The sequence below is a fragment of the Nuphar pumila genome, chromosome 3, assembly GCF_984573655.1.
Source record: "Nuphar pumila chromosome 3, dmNupPumi1.hap1.1, whole genome shotgun sequence".
NCBI lineage: Eukaryota > Viridiplantae > Streptophyta > Magnoliopsida > Nymphaeales > Nymphaeaceae > Nuphar > Nuphar pumila.
The window spans coordinates 24,657,255-24,679,878 of NC_143251.1; the positions used below are offsets into that span (position 1 = coordinate 24,657,255).

Below are 22,624 nucleotides of genomic sequence, written 5' to 3' on the forward strand. Positions count from 1 at the left end.
TGTGCTTATGTTGTTTCCCTTTAATGGGTATATTTGCACTTCACATGCATAAGTATGGGTTCATTATTGAACCCAATGTATTCCAAGTCACTTTCTAACAGGCGACAGTGGTGGGTCATTTTTGTCTTCGAAATCATGATTTTTTTTAGCATTTGTGTAGCTCGTAACCTTCTTCCATCAAGTTCTATCTTGTAATCATCCCAGCATGAACATCACTTGGAATATATGGATAATGACGGACATACAGGGTTGTTGCAGCTTGTAACATGACACTTAAAATGCATAGAGTCCACTGGGAATAATAAGACTACAAAAACTACATCTCAATGATCTCCCATGCTTAGTTGTTTCACAGTATGACCATGCAGGGTTGTTTTGGTGTCTTCAGACTGCCATCATTGAAAAATCTAAATAAAAAATGGGTAATTTGTTATAATCTAGAACGGGGTGACGTCCCCTCTAGATAATAAACTTAGAGACTAGCTCATCTAGATATTTTTATCCTTTCTTAATTTATTATTTTATTATTTTATTTTATTATTTAATATCCTAAAGAATACTCTATAGGGTGTTGCCCCCCTCTGAAAAGCCCTATGGGGTAGGGTTCTATATCCCAGGTAGAACTCTACCTCATCCTATTTTAATTTAAAGGTTGATTTTAAAGTGTTAAAATAGTCATAGATGAATTTCGGATCCATATGTAGATCCAAATCTATAACAAAATCCACATGGATCCTACTTGGACCAGATCTTAGTCAATATGGATCCTAGACTAGGTCCAGATCCATATTAACTTGGATCAAACGAAGCGAATCCAATCCGATCCAATCAAGAAAAAATGTCAAAAATAAAGGCCGGTCATTTTTGAAAAATGTATTTTTTGGGTCAACCGTAATCCGATTTCAGAAAAATAGGTCGCCAACGCGATCAGTATTTTGAGACGGATTTAACGGTGGTCATACCTGAATTTTGCTCAATTTTTACTCGAATTTAAAGGTTAAAAATTAAAAATTTCTGAAATCATAAATAACTCAAATAGTTTATGTCAGAAGGCTCTGGGCCATGCCCAGGCCCTGCTGGTGTCACCTATATTTTACATATTTACTCATTATTTTATTAATTTAAATATGATATAATTTAAAATTTATATTTTTCAATTTTAAAATTCATGAAAAAATACATAATATTATATCCCTACCCCTTTAAAAGAATTTCGTCCACAAAATTAAAACATACCAAATAGACAAGGATAGTGGTTGCACATATCGGCCTCAAGATCCCAGGTGCACTCGCCCAGTCCATGATGTTGTCAATGCACCTTTATGAACGAAAATGACCTACTACGAAGTGGCATCTCCTGGCGATCCACAATCTCTAGTGGTCTCTCCTCTGTCGCCAAATCAAGTTGTACATCAACCGCCTCATAGTGAATCACACGTGAAGGAACAGGCGCATACTTCCTTAACATTGAGACGTGGAAGACGTTGTGGATCTGGGAAAACTGATGAGGAAGCGTCACATGATAAGCTGACTTGCCGACGCGCTCGAGGATCTCAAAAGGTCCAACAAACCGAGAACTCAACTTCTCTTAATTCTCAAACCTAAACACGCTCTTCGTAGGCGATATTCAAACAAACACGTGATCGCCCACAACAAAAGCAAGCTCCCTATGTCACTGATCGGCATAGCTTTTTTGCTTACTATGCACTACAACTAAACGTTGTCGGATCAAACGCACCTTATCCGAGTAGTGTTGGATAGCCTCTAAAGACTTCACTGCTCTCACCCTAACCTCATCCGAACACACTGGGGATATGCACGGTCTACCATATAGAGCTTCATACGAGCTCTTCCCAATACTGGCATGGCAGTTGTTGTTGTACGAAAACTCTGCAAGTTTCACATGTCTGTCCTAATCCCCTGCTCAATCCAGCGTGCACGCTCTAAGCATGTCCTTAAGTGTCTGAATAGCACGCTTTGTCTGCCCATCAGTTTTTGGGTGAAAAGTCGTGCTAAACTTCAACGTAGTACTCAGGGCCTTCTGTAATTGGCACCAGAATCGAAAAGTGAAGCGGGGGTCTTGATCAGACACGATCGAATGTGGTACCCCGTAAAGTCTGACTATCTCATCCACATAAATCTGCAAGGTTCTCCAAGCTCTGACTCACCCTGATAGGCAGAAAATGGGCACTCTTTGTCAATCGGTCCCCAATCACCCATATGGCATTGTTCTGACGACAGGTCCTCGGCAAACCCACGATGAAGTCCATCGACATGTCGTCCCACTTTCACTCGGGGATATCCAAAGGTTGAAGCAGTCCACCAGGTCTCTGATGCTTGATCTTCACCTGCTGGCAAGTGAGACATCGAAACACAAACTTTATAATATGTCCTCTGGAGATCCTTAAACATCTTGGTAGAACAAAGGTGAACAGAATACTTCGACCTGTGACTCACTCATCAGCTCCTTCGGTAGTGCCTTTGGAACCCACCATCTGTATCCAAACATAATAGTCTCATTCTCCTCACGATGGAACTGCGCACCTGGCTTCCGGGCACTCACGCATAACCTCTCAAAGTCCGAATCGGCCGACTAAAGCTCCTTAATACGTTCAATAATCTCAGGTCACGCCTTCATCCATGCACAAAGGATGTGTCTGGCTTCTTCTGCAAATGACTGTCACTCGACGAACTCCTCAAGCAAGTCTCAACTGAGACCGATCAAGCTGGTTGTCGTAACTGATGTCTTCCTGCTAAGCGCGTATGCCACTATATTCGCCTTACCAGGGTGGTAGGCGATGGTGAACTCATAGTCCTTGAGGAACTCTAACAACCTGTGTTGCCTCAAATTTAGATCCCGCTGAGTGAAAATGTACTTGAGGCTCTTGTGGTCAGATAGAACCTCAAATTGCTCTCCATACAAATAGTGGCGCCAAAATCTTCAGTGCGAAGACAATCACCGCTAACTCCAAGTCATGCGTGAGACAGTTCTCATGCACCTTCAGTTGCAGAGAAGTGTACACGATTACCATCTCGTGACATTGAAGAGTCGCATTATGTCTGGACAACCAATCCATATGCAGAACGACGTCGTAGAATGTCATGTCTAGTACGACTAGGTCGGTGGACAAATCATGCCCCTCGATAACAACTCGAAGTGTGGGAAGATACTTCCCACATCGAGTGGACACACCCATCGGAGACATCACATCAAGAGTCTTCTCTAGGCTAGATGGAACGAGATTAAGCAACCCAGCAAAAGACGAAGATATAAATGAATGGGTTGTCCCCAAATCAAACACAATACGAGCAAGATGATCAGTGATTACGAAAATACCTTCGATTAGGTCAGCCTGATTGCCCTCCTCGGTAGTTATGGCAGCATAGACTCGCCCATTGGTCTTCCTCTGCGCCTGTTGCTGAGGTCTCTGCTGCTACTGACTGCCTTGAGCCACCGGCTTGTTCGGGCAATAAGAGGCGATGTAACCAGGTTGCTAGCACGGGTAACACACCCCCTTGAATAGCGAACAAGAGCCCTGAGGATCACTCCCTTTGGAAAGCCCTATGGGGTAATAATATTTTAATTTAAAGGTTGATTTTAAAGTTTTAAAATGGCCATGGATGGATTTCGAATATAGATCTAAATCCAAGATCCAAATCTATAACCAAATCCACATGGAACCTACCTGGACCAGATCCTAGTCAATATGGATCCTGGACTGGGTCCAGATCCATATTAACTTAGATCAAACAGAGCGGATTCAGTCCGATCCAATCCAAAAAAATGTCAAAAATAGAGGTTGGTCATTTTTGAAAAATGTATTTTTCGAGTCAACCATAATCTGATTTCGTAAGAATAGATCGCCAACATGATGAGTATTTTGAGGCAGATCTAGCAGTGGTTATACCTGAATTTACCTGAATTTCACCTTTGAATTTCGCCGGAATTTTGCTCAATTTTTGCTCGAATTTAAAGGTTAAAAAATGAAAATTTCTAAAATCATAAATTACTCAAATAGTTTATGTCAAAGGACTCTGCTGATGTCACCTATATTTTATGTATTTTCCCATGATTGTATCAATTTAAATATGATATACAATTTAAAATTTATATTTTCGATTTTAAAAATCATGAAAAAATACACGATATTACAGTTTTTGTCCAAGTGCATTATGTTCCGACTATTAGAGCTCATTTTGGAGTATATCAAGATCCGTGCCATTTCGTGACATGATATCAAAGCTTGGCATCTTGGTATTGGTATCTTGTTCTTGTTTATCCTTCTAAAGAAAATTTTTAATTGATGTATGGCTTGGACTTGATGCTCTCATATTCCGGTATGTGTTTCTAAATTGGTGAAGTGTCTACGGTAAAATTCCAAAAATTGTTTTTGGTATATTATTGGACGTGTTTTTCAAACTAATTGAAATTAAAGATTCTTTTTAAATCACTTTTTTAATATGTTATTGTTTTGTTGGCTCTTGCATGAGCATGCTAATTCGAAGTATAGTTTGGGTATGTTAGTATCCTTTTGATTATCAAAGCATGTTAAAAATTATGTACTAAGTAAATTGTAAAAGTATCTACAACAAGATACTAATATCAAGACCTTAATATTCTTGATATTGAACCCACCACGAAAGCACAATAAGAACACTTTAGAACACTTGTGCACAAAAAGCACAACCCACAAATAACTCACAAATGCACAAAGGCATAAAATAATGGAATCAATTTATTGAGAACTTGGGCTTTGACTCAAAGCCATAGAGAAATACAAAGGGGAGAACCCCTATTTATAACATCACTAAAGGGGGCCTTGGAGGGGCTCCACCCATAGTCGTTGGAGCCCCTCCAACGGTCACAAATGTGACCGTTGGAGAGGGCCCAACGACTATGTTGGTGGGCCCCCCAAGGTACCTTTTAGGTACACATCCAAAAAGAAATAAAAAGAACAAAAAGAAAAATAAAAATAAAAGAAAAATAATTACAGTCACATCCGAAAAGTGAATGTGCGCAAAAATAGGAAAAAGACTAAACTACCCTTATGACAAAATAAATAGAAATATATATTTTATATATATATTTGAGTAGATACATATACATATATATTAATATATGTATATGTATTACCATATATATATAAAATATATATATTACATTATATGATTAATGTACATAATTTAACACCCCCCCTCAAACTTAGGGCAGGATGACCGAGAGTTTGCTAAGAAGGAAGTTGAAGCGCGGAGCACACAAGGCTTTAGTGAAGAAGTCTGCCAACCGATACTCGGACGTGACATATGGAAGGTCAATGATTCCTTGGAGATACGCCTCCCGAACATAGTGACAGTCCATCTCAATATGTTTAGTCCGCTCATGAAAAGTGTGATTTTTAGCAATATAAATCGCACTTTTGTTGTCACAGCAAAGCTTGGTAGACCCTTCAATTTTGATTCTCATATCTTCCAGCAACTGATGAATCCAAACAATTTCCATGGTAGTAGTCGCCATGGCACGATATTCAGCTTCAGTTGATGATAGAGATACCTTTTGCTGCTTCTTGCATCTCCATGAGATCAGTGAGTCTCCTAAGAAAACACAAAAACCAGTGGTAGAGTGACGGTTATTTGGGTCACCTCCCCAATCAGAGTCAGTATAAGCAATTAATTTTAACTCAGAACAGGAAGACAAAAAAACTCCCTTATTAATAGTGTGCTTTAGGTATCTCACGACACGCAAGATAGCACCCATGTGAACAGAAGTTGGTGCATGCTGAAATTGGCTTGCCGTATGCACCGCATGTGAGATATCTGGTCTGGTGATACTTAGATACATCAACGAGCCTACTAGTTGCCTGAAGGGAGTAGGATCGGAGAGAGGAACACCATCATCAATCTTCATTTTTGCTCCTACTATAGCAGGAGTTTCACAAACTTTATCATCTGTAATACCTGACCTGTCAATAATCTCAGATGCAAGCTTAGTTTGAGACAAAAAATACCCTCTATGAGAGTATGCAACATCAATACCCAGAAAATAAGTTAAGAAACCCAAATCAGACATTTCAAACTTATCCTTTAATATGGACTTTATGCTTTTAATCCCTTTAGAATCACTCCCAGTAATAAGCATGTCATCCACATATAGCAACAGAATAACAATCCCTGCATTAGACTTTCTAACAAACAAAGCAGTGTCAGTAAAGCATGATGAAAAACCATTATCTAACATCACAGAGTTAAACCTATCATACCAAGCTTTGGGAGCTTGTTTTAAACCATACAGTGCTTTCCGAAGACGAAGCACTTTCCCTTTAGGATACTCCATTCCAGGAGGAGCATCCATATATACTTCTTCGTTTAGATCTCCGTTTAAAAACACATTCTTAACATCCATCTGATAGATGTTCCATTTGTTTATTGAAGCAACAGTTATAAGACATCGGACGGTGACCATCCGAGCAACGGGGGCAAAAGTCTCCTCATAATCAATCTCATATTTTTGACCATACCCTTTTGCAACTAAGCGGGCCTTATATCTCTCAAGAGACCCATCACACTTAGTTTTGACTTTAAACACCCATCTACACCCTATTGCTTTCTTATCTTTAGGAAGGTCTTGAAACTCCCAGGTTTTAGCTTTCTTTAGGGCTTCAAGTTCATTGTTCATAGCAACTATCCATTCTGGGTATTTACGTGCTTCCTCAAAATCCCTAGGTTCTATGTACGAGTGAATGGCGCTTAGACAGGCTCTATATTTTGGTGAAAAAGACTCATATGAGATGAACCTAGAAGGGGGTTTTCTTGATCTTTCGGTCCTACGAAGATTTCCTTCACTTGAAGGGGTAGACTCACTATCATATCTTTCGAGGGCACTTCTAAAAGTACTCCTATCTCTATGAGAGTAGGTTATAGGATCCCTATGTGGTTCTTCATTAATGGGTTGATCAGTATGAGTTTCAACATTTAGATTTGTTTCATCATCGCTCGTATCATCATCTTCAGTTAATAAATCAAACAGAAAAGAATAATCTATATTCTCATCATTAGTTTCAAGTTTTTCGAAACCACTAACATTTTCCAAGAAGCTTACATTTCTGGAAACATAAAGTTTATCACTCTTAACATCATAACAACGAAAACCTTTATGAGTTTCAGAGTATCCAAGAAAGGCACAAGGAATGGCCTTAGGGGAGAGTTTGTCATTTTTATCAGTAAGGACAAAACATTTACATCCAAAAACCCTTAACCTGCTATAATCAGGTTCTTTTTCGTATAATTTTTCAAACGGAGAAATTTTGTTCAAGTTTTTAGATGGAAGTCTATTTATGAGATAGACAGAGGTAAGAGCGGCCTCCGCCCAGAGTTTTTTCGGTATATTTTGAGAAATGAGCAAAGTTCGTGTGGTTTCAATAATATGCCTATGTTTCCGTTCAGCCAACCCATTTTGTTGGGGGGTTTTGGGACAAGATTTTTGATGAAGAATTCCATAGTTTTCAAGATAGCTTTTAAATTCATTGGAAAGGTATTCGCCACCCGAATCAGTTCTAAAAATTTTCAAATTTCCATTGAATTGATTTAAAACCATCATATGAAATGTTTTGAAAGTTGAAAAAACTTCATATTTATGTTTAAGAAAATATATCCAACTAAACCTAGTGAAATCATCCACAAAGATAACATAGTACGAAAAACCTCCCTTGGATATCACTGGAGCAGGACCCCATACATCGGAGTGAACGATTTCAAAAGGTTTTGTTGTAAACATGGATCTTTGAGGAAAAGGAAGACTTCTCATTTTTCCAAGAATACATTCATTATAAACAAAATTTTCATTACAAAGATGCTTAACAAAAGGCAAATAAGAGATTTTAACAATGTTGGGATGACCCAATCTCTTATGCCATACATGAATATCTTTGTTTTGAGCAACATTACAAAATTGATTCTTGGGAATTTTAAGAAAATCAACATAGTAGAGGTCTCCTCTCCTAGAGTCTTCCCCAATCAATTTCCCGGACTGGCGATCCTGTATCCAACATTTATTAGAAGAGAATTTTATATCGCAATCACAGTCCGAGAGTTGAGAAACGGAAAGTAAATTTAAGTTTAGTTTTGGTATAAGACGAATTTTTGGGATAAAGAAGTCTTGTTTATCAAAATTGCCCATTCCTTTAATTTCAAGAGAGGTTCCATCCGTCGTTGAGACAAAAGATGGAAGACAATTTTTAGAATAATCGGAAAGAAAACAATGGCTTGGAGTCATATGAAACGAGGCACCGGAATCAAGTAACCAAGATGTCTTACCAAGAGAGGAAGAGGATGACATAGCGGCTCCAGAAATGCCTCCTTTGAGAAGAGGTTGAAGAGCATCCACAATTTGATGAAGCAAAAGAGGTTCATTTGAAGTTGAAGGCCGTTCCTCCGATTGGGATGCTAAAGCCGCGGCAAGAAATTTCTTCCATTTGGGACAATCGGGTTTGATATGTCCCGGTTCTTTACAAAAATGGCAAGTTAATTTGCTATAATCTCTCTTGCCATATCGATCATTTTGCCCTTGATTTTTGAAATGGGGCGGTTTGTAGGTCTTCAAATTATTTCCGGGTCTTGACACGGCATTAACCACTTCATAGTCATTTTGAGAAGGTGTAGCAAGGATGCTTGGGTTATTTTTACTAATCCCCATACGTGTTTCCTCACCACTTAGCTTGGTGATGACATCTTCAATAGATGGGGAGGTGAAAGCCGATAGAAGAGAGGACCGAATTTGCTCAAATTCGGGTCTAAGACCATTTAGGAAGTTGAAAAATCGATCTTCCTCTAGTTGTTTGTGCCTTAACTCAATAGCTTCTTCACTCCATTTTGGTTCGAGCATGGCAAGCTCGTCCCAAATAGATGATAATTCGGCAAAATATTCCCGAATAGATAAATCATTTTGTTGAAGAGTCAAGGCTTTCTTTTGGAGGTAGTATTTGTGAGACAAGTCTCTTGACGTATACATTTTTTCAAGGTATAACCAAGCTTCGGAGGCCCTTTTAAATTTGATGATGTTGGCATTGATCTTGGTTTCAACGGAGGAAAAAATCCAAGACAATATTTTGAAGTTCTTCATTTCCCACTCATCATGCCTTTTGGAATATTTTTCTAAGGCCTTTTGTCTATCTTCTCCTTCAAGAATTTTGATTTCCCCTTTCTCTATAATAGAAAGCTTGGGTTCGGGTTCCGATATGGATCCTTGAACATAACCCCAAAGACCTTTCCCTTTGATGTGGGCTTCCATGTTGCCGGCCCAAACATGGTAGTTTGAACCACTAAGTTTAAAACCAAGGGAGAAGTGGGAGTCTTTTTCACCCATTATGGAGAAGAGAAGATGAAAAATAAAGCGTACCTTAACGGATTTTCAACCTTTTCTTGACAAAAGTTGCTTCTAAAATATTGCCCGGAGCAAATGCTTTATTCAAAAACTTCACTAGCTTGAGGGCACGATTTTCGAGGTGCTTCACAAGAGGCGAGATACACGATCTTCTTTCTTCCAACCTGGCTTTGATACCATATAAAAGTATCTACAACAAGATACTAATATCAAGACCTTAATATTCTTGATATTGAACCCACCACGAAAGCACAATAAGAACACTTTAGAACACTTGTGCACAAAAAGCACAACCCACAAATAACTCACAAATGCACAAAGGCATAAAATAATGGAATCAATTTATTGAGAACTTGGGCTTTGACTCAAAGCCATAGAGAAATACAAAGGGGAGAACCCCTATTTATAACATCACTAAAGGGGGCCTTGGAGGGGCTCCACCCATAGTCGTTGGAGAGGGCCCAACGACTATGTTGGTGGGCCCCCCAAGGTACCTTTTAGGTACACATCCAAAAAGAAATAAAAAGAACAAAAAGAAAAATAAAAATAAAAGAAAAATAATTACAGTCACATCCGAAAAGTGAATGTGCGCAAAAATAGGAAAAAGACTAAACTACCCTTATGACAAAATAAATAGAAATATATATTTTATATATATATTTGAGTAGATATATATACATATATATTAATATATGTATATGTATTACCATATATATATAAAATATATGTATTACATTATATGATTAATGTACATAATTTAACAGTAAATATGTGCTTGATTCTAAATATTGTGATTACATATTTTCCATGTTTCTTGCACTTTGATGAATGAATAAAATATTTATTTTTATAATTGAGCCTACTTGTGTATGCCCTTTTGTGGGCTTGGTTGGTGTGCCCTTAGCGGACACTTCTTGTGTTTGTCCACTTAGATCTTTAGTGGACACTTTTGTTCTTGATTGAACACTCCTGATTCATTGCATAATTGTTAATTATAGAATATTAACTTTTATATTGTGCCCTCTTTGGTATATGCTCCTAGTGGATTTTATGTACTCTTAGTGGCCTTTGTGATCATCTCTTGGTGGATACTTATGCCACGTATCATATGCTTCTTCTCATACATGTCTTGCATTAGATTAATCTTATATGGTTAAATGTGTGCCTATGCATATCTTATGTGATTCTTCATAGCTTTGTGGCTTTAAGTTATTAAGATTATTGCATATACATGAATTTTTAGTATCTATAATTAGTTGTACTTATGTATGCTCTTGGTTTTCTATATGATTATTTTAGAAATCTCTATATGTTTTGGATCTCTTTAGTGTTATGTTTCAAGACTTGCAATCTAGATTGAGCTATCTCCATAGCTAGCTTGTTTATATTGACCATGCATATGATTGCATTGCATATAATTGCATCAATTGGCATATTGTTATGGATATGATTGCACTATATTCATTCTAAGTTTTCATCTACCTTTATTGAATTTGATTTGAAATTTTGTTTTTTTCAAATTGGTACTTTTATATGAACTCACTTACTTGAAAATTGATTTTTGTGAGTATTATTTTGCTTTCTTATGGCATTGGTTTTGTCGATCACATAATTTCATATGATTCATCATTTCTTTTGGCCTTGTTGTTAGGACAGAGTTAGCCATTGAGGTGAGTTATGTGTGCACCTCAAGTCATCTTATCAATTTGTAATTATCAAAATTTATGAGTGTCATGTTCACACATGTCTTAGATCTAATTGATAGTTGATTGGCCCCTGGATCCATGATTGCTTTTGTTGAACCAAAAGTGTTTCTTGGAGTGAGTTGTGTGCACCTCGTTTTTTGTCAGTTTAGATTGTTAGCTTATAGTTCGACAGTAACTGATGGTTATTTGATCTCTGGTTCTATGAGTGTGTTGCATCACTCATTTGTTATTTGACCATTATTATTATTATGTTGGATGCTTATAATCATGTATATCTGTAATAGCTATCTTTTTTTAATACCATGATGTTTCGAAAGATTGTTAAAATTGATATTCTTAATCTTTTTGGTGACATTACTTTGTTTTCATTACAAGCTTTTTTTACCTCATGTGTTCTCCCCTATTAAGCCTCTTATTTAAGTGTCATTTTATATAGAATAGAGATGTTATTTTTGTGGTGAGTTATGTGCACTCATTGGTTATTCACATTTTTTGTGTGTTTGTATCAAGGCTGTCAAACTAGGAAGTGGAAGCGAAAAACTATACAAGAAGCGAAAGCGAGAAGCGATGTATTTTAAAATATATAAAAAGCAAGAAGCGAGGAATAAAAAAAATTATATAAAAATTAAATGGAAATTGAAATAGAACGCAAATAAAAACTAAAATAATAGGGATTATTCTTAAATTTCATGATTTTTTAGTGTAAGAATTATATTTTTAACAAAATTTATAAATGATAACTACCAATTTAGAAAAAGCACATGGAAGTGAGTGAGAAGCGTGAAAGGAAACATACAAAAAAATGAAAAGTAGAGTAAGAGAACACGTAAGAAGAAAAGATGAAGCATGTGGAACACATAGGAGAAGCAAGGAGTATCGCGCTTCCAAAGCGAATTTCCGAGAAGTTGGCTTCCCACCTATCTAAAAAGCTTCTGGTAACTCTAGTTTGTATTATGCTATTGTTCTAATAGCTGATACACTTGAACGTTGAGGTTTGTCTCTTATTTAAGTGTCTTCTTATGTAGATATTATTAAAATTAATGTAATATAAGTATATATATATATATGTATACGTGTATATATATAATATATATAATAATATATATTATAAAAATATATAATGACTTGCTCCCAACGGCTAGAGTTCTAGCCGGTGGGAGCTCTCATTCCTTAATGAAAGGGGACTTCCCCACTCCTTTCCACTTCTCTTCTTCTCTCTTTTACTTTTCTCTATAAATATGGGTGGGTATATGCCTTTATAAGATGAGAGAGTGATGGGTAGTTCTAGATATTTTTTAGTGTTCTCGAATGCATTTTGTAGCGAGGTTTTTATGTATTTATTTTTTATGTATTTTATTGTTCATTATGAATGAAATCATTTATTCACAAAACTTGTATTAGTTTGTATCTTGTTAGTATTCAAATGTATTTTTGATTTGGCATTTGGATTATGATTTAGAATGTCTTGGGTTCCGCACCATTTCGTGACATGGTATCAGAGCAAGGTATCTTGGTCTTGGTATCTTATTCGTGGTTGTGCTTCGAAAGAAATATTTGAATTGGTTAACTGCTTGGACTCGAGACTCTCGTATTTCGTTATGTATCTTCTTTGGATTCTCTATTTTAAATATATATGGTATATATTAAAAAAATATGTTTTAGTAGATATTTATTAATGTGTTAAAAATAAATGTCTTAGTAGATATTTATTAATATGTTAAAAATAAATATGTTTTCAAGTTAATTAAAATTAGAACTTATGAAAAATTATTGACTTTTGATATATGTTTTTTAAGCATGTTTACATGAAATAAATGTTTTGATTATGAATATGTATATTTTTTGAAAAATGTCATCATGAAAATTATATTTTACAAGAGTGTGGTTTTCTTTAAAATCTTAAAGACTATGCTTATATGTTTTTCATGTTGTTTGCAAAATACTAATTTTTTGTTATATGAATTTTGCTTTTTCGTAATGATCATTAGTGCCCTTAAGCATGTGTCAAAGCATGATTATTAGGTATATTATGTGAATTTTATGTTAAAAATGTGTTCCTTGAGAAATTTGGATTCTTGTATAATGTATATCTTGAGTCATCATAATTTTAATTTTTTGGTTATACCATGAATATCTTGTATGCTCTCATATCGACATGCTCATGTCTCATATTTCTATGTGGCTTCAATGATTAACTTTAAAATATTGCTCTTATTGTGCTAAATTAATTCTTTGAAAAACATCCTCGATTGATTATGCTTTAGAATAATCTTAGATATTTTTATATATGACTTGTGTTCATTTCTCTTTCTTATTCATATTACAAATAACTCTTGCAATGGATACTTTGTTCACTTGTATGTCGTAATATTAACTTGTTTTTCTCCTTATGGATTGTATTTTGCCCCTTAGAAGGTTTATATTTGATGCATTGTGAGTGATATTTAGTATGTAGTATTAAAATTCATAGCTTTTGTATAGCCTATGTGGCTATAAGTTATTAGATTATCTTATTGCTTTGAGTATTCATGATTAGTGATAATTATGTATGCCTTTGCGTTTATAAATAGTTCCTCGAGAATCTCTATTAATGTTATGTCATTGTTGTCTCACAGTAGACTTATGATTTAAATCTAAAAGGCTTCTTTTTAGATCATATATATTGTTCTTGTCTTCTCTTCGAGAGTTATTGGATCCTTTATATGTGATGTGCCTTAATGCACTTATTCCTTGATTGGTGGATTTATGAATACATTTTTGAAGAATTGCTTATATTAAGCATGATTATTGTTTGCTTATTAAAGATTGTAAAAATTATCATGGGACATATTGTTTGATCTCTTGCACTAGTCGCTGATACACTTGAATTTTGAGGTTTGGAGGTCTAGTGAAGTTATTGTGGTGGTCGAACTACTGAGATTTGCAAATATCGTTCATTATGTTGCATGGGATTTTTATATCTCTATAAAATTTTCAAACTTTTACTACTCGTTTGTCCTTGTATGGGAAATGGTCATTGAAATAGTTTAATGCATTTTGCATTAAATATGCTTTAATTACATGATTAAAGATATTTTAAATTTGTTCCATGTTGGTTGTCTTGAATATTTTGCGTAATTAATGCTTTTGCTAAGCATATTATCAATAAAATCCTTTATTTTTATATTTCTTGTAAGCTCTTTGTTGGCTTTTTGTGTTGTTCCTAGTGGACTTTGTAATTATGCACATTGAATTGTGTTTTTGTATGCCCGTGTCTGGCTCATATTTATCTTTCGTTCATCTTTCGCAAGTTGTTTTCTCTTGAGAAATTTGTCTTGTGTTTTTGTGTTGGGATCTGCTTAAGGAATTTGTCAAGTAGCAACCATTATCCATTGTGCAGGGATGAGAGCAACCTTTGATCATAGATCACATTGAGGAGTTACAGTCAGTTGATCCAGACTTTGAGAAGTTGTGCAAGAGTGCTCAGAAGCCGAATGCGCAGTTTCATCATGAGGACGGGACCATTATATTCGAGGAAAGATGGTGGGTTCCGAAGGCCTTTCGGGAGGAACTGCCGAGTGAGGCACACAAGTCAAAGTATTTCGTTCATCCTAGTGGCACCAAGATGTTTAAAGACATACAACTAACTTATTGGTGGAACGGGATGAAACGGAACATTGCAGAGTTCGTGTCTCAAAGTCTTACTTGCCAGCAATTTAAGATCGAGCACCAGAAAGCTGATGGACCATTACAGCCGTTGAACTTCCCCGAGTCGAAGTCGAACGATATATCAATGAACTTCATAATGAATTTACCGAGGACTCGTCGTCATCATGATGCTATCTGGGTGATAGTGGACCGGCTGACAAAAAGCGTATATTTTCTAAGTTATAAAAGTTGAGAGAGCCTCTCTCTCAACATTGGTTTTGACTGAGAGAGAGGAAGAGAGAAAGAAGCTGAAAAAAAAGAGAGAAAGAGAGAAGATGCAGCGTGTGCACCAACTCAACGTCACCACCACCTTTTTGAACCCATTTTTTCTGTAGCTAGGTAGAATTTCGCATAGGATGATTCAGGCATAGGTTTAGGGATTGAGGTTCTAAATCTGGTTTTTCTTGGCATTCTTGATAAAAATCTAGATTTCAACCTGCGATTTTATGGGATTGCAGACTTTATGTTAAATCCGTTTGGAAAATTGTGTTTGATTAATAAATCTGTGTATTTATTATGCAAACCAGTTTGCAAATCTGCGTGGAATAAGATCTATGAATCTTTATGCTAAATCAGTTCGCAAAACTGTGTAGGATTAATAAATCTTTAAGTTTATTATGTGAACCAGTTTATTAACATGTATTAGGACTTAAATCTTAGTTCTTGCAAGATAAATGTAATATCTTGTATTTTCATACTTAGTCATTTTTCTGGTTCTGTCGATAATTTGGTAAGCCTGGGAGAAAAATCGTTTGAGGCTCGGTTTTTAGACTGATGTCTTGGAGGCTGTGCTTGGCCGAAGTCTCATCGACAAGGTCAAGGTGAGCCAATCGAAACGTGGGAAAGAGTTTTATCTTCGACTTTTAAATTCAAACGAAATTTGAGCAAAATTTGGGTTATTTTCGGGCGAAATTCAAAATTTGGTATATCGATGGATGCGTTTCGAAATTCTGAACGCGATGATATTTTGTTTTCCTGAATTCGAGTTCCGGTTTGCCCAAAAAATCGCATTTTTTTTAAAATTGAGCAGTTTGTCGAAATGGATCCGGAGTTGGATCGGATTGGATCCAAAGCCTAGGATCCAAATTTTTATGGGTTTGGGTTCTATTTAGGTCTTAGTTAAATCTGGATTTGATCCAGGTCTTGCTCCAATTTTTGTTTGGGGTATGGGTTTGGATCTTGGATCCGGATCTGGATCCAGGCCCAACGTTTTTCTAACTTTAAATTGAATATAAAGCTATATTTTGGGTTTAAATAAGGTTAGGGAGCCTTTAGGGTTAATTTGGTTATTTTTGAAATTTTTTAGGTATTTTTAATTAATTAATATTTAATAATTAATTAAATAATTAAATAATATCAATTCCTAATTTTTATTTAGGGCTGAGTGGGACTCTCTAAAAGAGTCCCTATTCTTACCTAAGAGGGGTTAAGAGAGTTTTAGAAAGGTTGAAAGTCTTAAGAAAAGAAAAGTCAACAAAAAAGAAGAGTTTCAAAAAGTTTAGAAAATAGCAATAGGGAAGTCTCTTAGAAAAGGCTGGAGAAGGGGGAACGTCACCCCCTCTCCCACCCATTATATAAGGAAAAAAAAAACAAAGAAAGAAGGGAAAGAGGGAAAGGGAAAGAGAGAGAAAGGGAAGGAGAGGAAAGAAAAGGAGGAGGAAGAAGAAAAAGACTCTTCTCCAACCATCCACCTATTTTCCACCATTGTTCCTTTTTTACTTTTCGATTTCTATGAAGGTACGGGTTTTCTCTTTTGATTTGAGTGAGAAAAGGAACATGGATTCGATTTCCATGTGGTATTTTAGTATAAAATCATGTGAAAGAGTAAAACCAAATATTTACTCTAAGATCCATGATTGAGGTCATGTATTTTCCTCTTTTTGAAAGGTGTTTTTGGAGTAAAATTATGTGGAAAGTATGTTACAGTAAAACAGAAAGTTAATCCATGAAAAATATAGCTTGTTAGGTGTGTGCTTTAGAGTAACATCGATTTTCAGAAAAGAAAACATGTATTGTGATTTGTGTGTTGACATAACAATTACTGTGTATGTTATTTCCATATTAAACCATAAGTCATGTTGATTTAGGTTAAAACTGGGTATTAAGCTGCACGTTCATCCCCTCTCAAAGTCCATGTAAAATCTTAATGCAAAGACCTCTATAAGCATGTTTGAACCAATGTCATTATTGCAAAATTTATTAAAGACCTGTGGCATCAACATAGTGAGCCAGTAGCTGAGCTGCTTAACGTTAGGTATTCCAGTCCGTGTAACTTCTATCTAAGCCCTGATCACGTCTTCCTAATCCTAGTAAGGTTGCCGGGTCTTAAATCTTATTGAATTGATGGGTCTTTATTTTGAGCAGTTCAATTACTGAACTGGTGTGTCTCTTCCATATCATTGTCATGCTTTTCCTGTTCTGAAAAATCACTCTCCAAAAGACAAGGTTGTGCTGATTAGTGTGGGTGATTACTTCCTCCAACTTACCGCCATGCTGTATCCTCATTATACTATTCTTAATGAAAAATAAACAGAAATGATGGGTCACGTCTGTTAAAAAAAAAAACAAAGTATGGCTGGCAGCTAGCCGAGTGGGTCTCGGCCGACTGCCAGGCTTTGGCAGCCTGTGACAGGCGGTGCACAGGCCCAGTTTGGGCTGTGTGCCACCCTGTCAGGTGCTGGCCTGTCTTTTCAAAAAAAAGTAATAATAAAAATGCTGTGGGTGTTGGCCTGGGTATGTTTAAAAAAAAAAAGAGTTTTTGTGTAGGCTGGCTGTCAGACCAGCCGAACCCAGTTCGGCTTGCCTGACAGGCCGAGCCTGGTGGGCTGCTGAGCCCAGCCGAGTAGTCGGCTGGGAATGTGAAAAAAAAAAGAGTAAAGAAATCTATTATATGTTGTGATTTCTTTTTCAGATGTGACTCAAAAAAAAAATTAGATTAACTCTAGGCGTGTAAAGTAATAAAGGTTCATATGTTTACACAGTAGGATACCATGTTTAATTAAAAGGGTATGACTCAGTTGCTGCATATGTGGAATGTATAGCTGTAGCATGTAAAGGAGGGCACGAGCATTCCTATGTTTTAAAAGAAATGAATTGTTAGTGATAACATGTATGAACAGGTAAGTGCAGACTTAGTGAAAATATGCATTGACAGTCATTTGTAAACTTAAGGACAACATGCATGTTCAATAGGAATCGTTGTATTGACAGTTATGTATATACTTGCTGAACTTATGTATTGTTATGTACATGCATTGACAGGTATATGTACACGTAAGAAAGGTTAGGCATTAATGTTTATTCCAAGCAGAAAAAAAGTGCATTGATAGTTACATATGCACTTGATCCAAATGTGCATGTGATGTTTATTCCAATGAAAGGCATGCATTGACAAGTGTGTATGCATATGATGGGAACATGCATTGTTATGTATATGAAAGTTTATCGATATCATGCAATTGACATGAACAGGCACACTTGATGGGAATATACCTTTACATGAGCACCTACATTCAAGGGAATATGCATTGGCGTGGATGTGTGTATGCAAATGAAAGAATGCACTTGAGATAGTTGTACATGAATCAAATGAAAGCATGTAATGAATATAAAATTGTAAACTCATGCACATGCATATGCTTATCATTGTTTTATGTGCATCTTTAATTTGTATACATGAATGTGCAATGTGAAGTATTTAAAAGTAATGCATTGTGGTATGTTATTTATAGTTTTTGCATATGACGCATAGATGATCAAAACGAATCATCGTGGGTCAGGTGGGCCTCGAGCTTTGGTTTGCCCTTTCTTTATGTATTTTAAATGCATCGCAAAAATCTCATTTATTTTGATTGCACTATTCTATGTGTTTCCACAAGCGGGAGTCCCGTGATTATTCTCGCAGAGGTAGATGCGAGTTTTTGCCTTTGCTTTTGCATGCTGAATTGCAAAACTTAATAATTGACTTTTAATAAAAGATAATGGATAAGAACAGTGTAATATATGTTCTGGGATCTCCCATCGGAAGAATGAGAATCTTACAATTTCGGTTTTGAGGGACCACGAGGATACAAAAAAAACTCCATATGCTTTACTTATTACCCCTGAACCTGATATTGAGGTTCTTTATCCTAGTCACGGTTTTATAGAGAGTCTGTCACTTTACCTGGGGGTGGTGTGTTCGACACAATTGTTGTTTTGGTATACCAAGAAAATGCACTTGTGAGCGTGGAGTGTCCTTAGTGTCCCCAACATTAGATGTGGAGGTCTAATGTTCCGAAGGTGATTCGGTCGAGGGCTAAGTTTGAAACCCAGTAATAAAATACAACTTGTGTGTTAAGCTACCCTAGGAACCTAACTTGACCTCGGAGAAATTGTACCAGTTTGGTGTATCCACGAGCAACGGTAATTAAAAAGAGAAACTTAAATTATATCATTTAATAGGGCATGCATATGGAAAGGAAAACCTTAAGAAAAAATAATAAAGTGATCATGCATTGCACATAAATCATGCATAATCCTGTTATGCATTAGAACATGAACGGTTACTTATTCCCTTAATTGTTACATGTTGGTGGATGCATGATGTTTAATTTCTAATGCATGTTAAATGTTCTGCTTACTTAAACTGTGATTCATGTTATTGATTAATATTTTTTTATGCCTAATAGATGTTATATATTGCATGAATGCTTAACTGAATTATGTAATTGTCATAATTGCATTTCTCTGAATTATTGCATGAATTCGTATGTGTTATTTATGCTCATTTATTTCATTAAAGAGATCTGTACGCAGAATTCTTCGGATTTCTGACCCCCTCTATTTGTGGTTTTTCGTAGCCGCAGATGATCAGTAAAGCGACTGACTTCTAAAAAAGTCACGGGTGTTACGCACTTGCTAGACAGATCACAGATGGATAGCGTGGCTTAGTCTTCTTTTATTTCCTTTTCGTTTCATTTAGTTGTTATTGTACTCTAAATATTTCATTTATGCAATTGTCTCGAGACTTATCACTTATTATTCAATAAAGGTTTGGTTTGGTATGGATGATAATTGTAAGCTCTATTGTGGTTGGTTGTTTTATCCAATTGGGAATGGAACTCTAAAGGCCCCGAGTTTCTGGGAAGATTTCCGCAATTGAAAAAAAAAATCGCATTTTCAAAGGGTATGAATCGGGGTCGTTACACTAAACCATGTTGTAATCTGGTTTTGATTACAAATCTGCGTTCTTTTTATGATAAACATGTTGTAAGCTGGTTTTGATTACAGATCTGCATTCTTTTTATGATAAACATGCTGTAAGCTGGTTTTGACTACAGATCTGTGTTCTTTAAATAAGTTTGTAAATCTAGTTTTGAATAAAAATCTGCATTCATATATATGTATGACAGGCTATGTTTTATTTGCAGGTTGATTAAAGATTGAGTTCTTGTAAAAGATTTGCATATATATATATATATATATATATAGTGTGTGTGTGTGTGTGTGACAGATTGTGTTTCTTGGTGTTATTCAAAAAAAAGAGTTGCAATCATATACATGCATGACAGACTGCGTTTTCTTTTTGTTCTTGAAAAAGACTTGCATTCATGTAAATGTATGGCACACTACGTTCTTACATTCGATTCACATCAGGCTGGGTTCGAGGGTGTTCTTGTATGAAACAGATTTTTTTAATTTGGGCTTAATCCTTGAATCTGTGTTTCTTTTGCAAAGAGCTCATGCTAATTATAGCCTTGACTGTGGATCGATGCTTATCCACCAAACTAATATCCAATGTCTGTATATATATATATATATATATATATATATATATATATATATATATATATATATATATATATATATATATATATCGGCCAGCAAATATAAATATTAATTAGGACCTATATATATGCATATCGGGTCATGTGTACAAATTGAACAGTATGTGTGTGTATATGTCGATTAAGACATATATACATTGATCAGTATATATATTGAGCAGTATATGTATATGTGTACTTATCTACCAAAGCATATTTCGAAAAAGGTTTTGCAAAGTGCTGAAAATCTGATTTGATTAAGTCTGATTTTACAAGTATGTTTGACATGTTAACAAAATCTGATTTTTGATGTGTTATAAAAATCTGATTTCTGTTAGAAACATCAAATTTAAATCCAAGTTTGTCAGATGCTTAGAACTTTGTTGTCCATTACAAAATATTAAAACTATTGACATGGACAGTTAGTAAATCTGAGGATTTTAAATGTTTTGATTTTCCTGTTGACATGGTAACACTGTTATGCTTGGTTCAATGTGCATTCATTTATTTGTTGTGAATATGCATTGATGTTGTATCGGGAGCACCAGTTTCAATATCTTTGTATGATTTATGTTCACTGAAATTTGCAATGTCATATAAATTGTTATTAAATTGTATAGTGGTTATGTGTGAACCACTGATGGGCCCTCTGAGGCCAGGAGCATGTGTTGCTCATTAAATAGTAAATTATAAATGCATTGCAAGACGATTATAATATTGTTTTTTAATTAATTTAACTGTTGAATTAAAAGGGCAAGGGATCGAAATGGTTATTGCATGATGATTTGCATATATGTTCTTATATAAAGAACCCTTAATTGATTAAAAATGGTAAAAGAGACCAAACAGTGTCATAATTTTTTCTTCGTTAGTATCTCTTTGAAAGGGTGAGAACCATGTATGGCGGTCATGGGGGATCGTGAGGATACTAAACATCGTGTGCGTTTGTTGTCTCCAAGAATCCGATGTGTGGTTCATGTTCGCGACCACGGTTGTAGAGAACTTTCGCCACTTTGCAGGGGGGGTGTTGACGCACTGTAGTTATTGGTATACCAAGAAAGTTACATTAATGAACGTTGATTTTCTTGTCGTCTCGGTATTAGGTAATGATTCCTAATGTTTCGATTGATGATGATGATTCCTGACATCGGTCGAGGAACATACGTAGAACCCAATAAATAAGATACAAATTATGTATTAAGTTATCACTGGAAACTACCTTGAACATCGAGAATTTGACACGTTTTTTAGTTTCTGTGGGGTTTAAGAAAGTGAAAATTGAATTGTGTGCATTATTAAACAGGAACATGCATGCAAAAGCAATTCTGATAAATGAACTTAAAAAGTTATTCATGCATGTTGCATTGATTCGTGGATCCCTAATTGTTTTCTGTAGCATGAAATTGTTGATTATTTTATTTGATCTGCTTAAATTGTAAGTTATTCTGAATGTGTCTTGTTTGTAGAGTCATCTTAAATTTGTTTTTGATTTAATCTATGCTAATTTTCCTTAAAGTTGGATTTCAAGAGAGTCGCGTACGAGGACTTTGGTTCTTACCTTATTTTTAAAAAAACCTTTTTCAAGTACCGAGTTACTGTAATTGAGAGACCAACTGGCTGGAGGGCACGAGGGTTATGATCTGGTGTCCCGAGTTCTGACGTTTCGAGAGTTTTTTGTGTTTTTGGAGAACTATGTGAACCCTCAATGAGAATTATTTAATTTAAATAAATTCAATTTCAATTCATGGTTTTATTTATATTATGTCTAAAGTTATTGTTGGGTTGTATAAATTAAATCTGTAATGTATGCCCCGGGTCCCTGGAATATTTTTCGCAATGTTTTTAAAAAAAAATCCACATTTTTTTAGCTTTAGTTTGGGATCGTTTCACAAAGAATTAAGTTAATAAATTTATATCATTTTAGGTGCATCATTAAATATATAATTAAATATAATGTCCTTAATTGGGTGCGAGACAATTATATAAATATAAATATATAAAAATATATATGAGAAATTCATATTAAAAATTAATATACTTTTAAATAT

General features: G+C 35.4%; 1 protein-coding gene across 1 annotated transcript in view; it reads right to left on the reverse strand.

Annotated features, from left to right (window-relative positions):
* Positions 1 to 22,624, reverse strand: part of LOC149842317 (GATA transcription factor 28-like) — an 88,152-nt gene that overhangs the window by 26,102 nt on the left and 39,426 nt on the right. The window lies entirely within an intron of this gene.